The sequence below is a fragment of the Anneissia japonica genome, unplaced genomic scaffold (genome assembly GCF_011630105.1).
Source record: "Anneissia japonica isolate Jap-2015-1 unplaced genomic scaffold, ASM1163010v1 scaffold287705_len1045735_cov187, whole genome shotgun sequence".
Taxonomy (NCBI): Eukaryota; Metazoa; Echinodermata; class Crinoidea; order Comatulida; family Comatulidae; genus Anneissia; species Anneissia japonica.
This window is the reverse complement of record NW_022709509.1, coordinates 903,885-906,935: the sequence shown is the minus strand read 5'-3', so window position 1 is coordinate 906,935 and position 3,051 is coordinate 903,885. Positions and strand designations below refer to the sequence as shown.

The window sequence follows — 3,051 nt, the reverse complement described above, 5'->3', positions numbered from 1 at the left end:
AATGAATGTTAGACAGAGTGAAAAGGGGATTATGCTACTAAATTATCAAATAACATTTTTACTCCATTTCTTGAGAAATGTGTTTGTTAAAAAGAAGCTAAGAGAGTTAAACTTTGTTTTTATTGTCCTAGAATAATTGACAAAATTTTACAAATAAATAAGTATTATATAAAATTATATAAGAGTTATATCAATATTGTATAGGCCTATTTAATACATTATGCTTTCACTTTTTAAGTCGTTAAAACCTACTAGAACATAAAAGCGCTTTATCAACATATCGTCATCCATTACGATTCTTATAATCATCATCATCAACCTCATCAACGTCATCATCCTCATCAACATTATTATCATTATCATTATTGACTTATTATATCTGCAACAATAATGTATATGTTAATATTATAACAATGAAAATAATTAATTAAATAAATAAATACCTGCCAATGAACGTTACTGGTCCAGTTTAAATCTCTTTTCTTCTATTTGTTTTATTTCTGTATGGTCAAATTTTGATTGTCGCTTTTTTTTCTTTCACAATTTTTCTGTAATCTAATATTAATCTATGTTTGTGCAATGCTTGTTATTCTTCCTTAGACGTGAATTTGTAAATTTGATAATGATGCAATGTACAATAAATATAATATGTTTGATTCCTTTTTGATTCCTGATGATGACATAATTAATGTCGAAATATTGAATCCCGACACGATGGGTGCATTTCGATACTTGGAGTATGTGATTAATCAGTGGACCTTTCGGAAATATAATATGTATTTTATTTTTTCGTTAATTTTTTATGTTTTCCAATTTTAATGTTAATTTACTTCAATTTTTCATGTTTTGTGCTAATGCTTGGTTAATTTTTTAATTTTTTAAATATGCTTTTATGAACTAAAACATCATCAAGGCATCATCATAATAATCATCAACATTTGCATCATCGTCATCATTATCATCATCATCGTCGTAGTCATCAATATTCTCATTATCATCACCATAATTAACATACTGTACCAGCATGCCATCAACATCTCCACCATCACCATCATCACCACCATCATCATTATCATCAACAACATCATGATCATTATCATTATAATCATCATCTTCCTGCTCTACTCCTCTTCCTCCTATCATCATCATTAACATCTACCACTACACAATCACCACCGCTACTAACTTCTACGACGATAGGCCCTACTACCGACTGGGGGTCCAAGGTCCCCAATGGGGTCGGGGGAGGAGGAGGCTGATGTCCCCGACGAAAAAAAGTGGACGTGGTCGGGAGTCGCTTAAAACCTTTTGAAAGTGGTCCAGGGGACATAGCCCCCTGAAAAATTGACAATATAGGGGTTTTCAACGGTTTATTTAATCGATTTTCGAGGCTATTAATATGTACAAAATACATATAATTTGTTTGAATTTTTTTTTCTCCCCGACGTATTGTGGTTTTTCCGACGGGGGGAGCAAGGCCTCCCGGGGGGAGAGCAAGGCCTCCCCCGGGGGGGGGGGTGTATCCCCCTATCCCCCGTAGCGCCGCCACTGACCACTACTTGCGTTATGTTCCGCAATTTCGTTTTATAATTTTTTTATAAGGTGTGGAACGCTAAGAGAGTTGTTTTTCCAGTAACTCCATGATCATACCATACCCAATAATTTATACAAAGATTTGTAAATCGATAACCAAGGCTAATGAACTGTCAGCATTAAAATGCCAAGGTCAATGAAGCTTTATTTTAAGAGAAAAGCTCGCACGAAGCATGCGTTCTGTAGTGACGTGCGATATATACGACGCATTATAAAATTATTAATTAAAATAATTGCAGGTATTTTGTTTATAATTTTGAACTAGTTTGAATCGAATGAGCATGAATCGCCGGCTTGAATGCCCCATAATTATTGAACTTTTGATTGTGCAAGCTAAAACATCATGACGTCACATGAGTCTGCGCATGCGATAGTCTGAACGTAACGGATGAGTGAATTTTTCACTCTTTCTTAAAATGTCATTCTCCTAAAATGTCATTGCCCTACACTGTCAGTTGTGTTTTTGTTTTTCAAAGAGGCAGGTAGTAACATCCGGGTTACTAACTCCTGATCCGGGTTGATGGACGCTCAGCTATAATCATTCTCCAATTCATTAAGCATTCTTTATATTGTAATTGGATTAATATTTTTAATCCGTAAAATTACACTCCTCAAGGATTTTCACCTTGTATGATACCGGGACTCTGCGTGGCGAATATTTTGTTTTACTTATTTTAATATATTTGGCTCGAGTTGTTGGGAAAACCGAATCAGATACTGTAGGCCTATCCTCCCTCTTCGCCCAGGGTTCACTTAGTAGAACCTGGGGTTATAATCAATGGTAACGTCAGTAGGGTAACGTGTACCTGTCTCTTATACACATCTAGATGTGTATAAGAGACAGGGCCTGGACCCCGTCCTACGACATCACGTAATAATTTTCCTATCCAGGTAATGTTGATAACGTAGCCGTATTTGTTTTAAAAATAATATGGTTACGTCATCAAATCTAGAATTGTTGATGACGTAGCAGTATTTGCTGTGCCGGTACCAGAACGTGGTACTACCATTTAGGAAATAATAGAGTACTGCTCTGCAATAGTGTACTTGTGCAATCATATTAACTAAAATGGTAAAGATAAGGCTCCGACGGTGACTGTGCTGATTCACCAATTAAAGCGAAATAACAATTCATGGTATCTTAACTTAATTTCATTGTATTGATTATAATATTAATTATGCTACCAATGAACAATTTAAAAAGCAAAATAATAGTTTGAAATGTTTGTTTAAAATAAAACGTAATTACCATCTTTCCAATAAGTTACTGGGCAATTTTTTATTGATTTTGACCTACATTCGTTTACTATAAAACTCCTTAAATGTTTAGACAATGGTAAAATATATACGACGACCATATTTAAAGTTGGTTAATTATCAAATTACCGTAAGTTTCCACTTTTAGTTAAAATTAGCGTATTAAACTTAAGCAATTCTTAGACATTTGGAAGTATCATA

General features: G+C 34.2%; 1 protein-coding gene across 2 annotated transcripts in view; it reads right to left on the bottom strand.

Moving 5' to 3' along the window:
• LOC117106702 (proto-oncogene c-Fos-like) overlaps positions 1 to 3,051 on the bottom strand; it is a 19,009-nt gene that overhangs the window by 10,102 nt on the left and 5,856 nt on the right. The window lies entirely within an intron of this gene.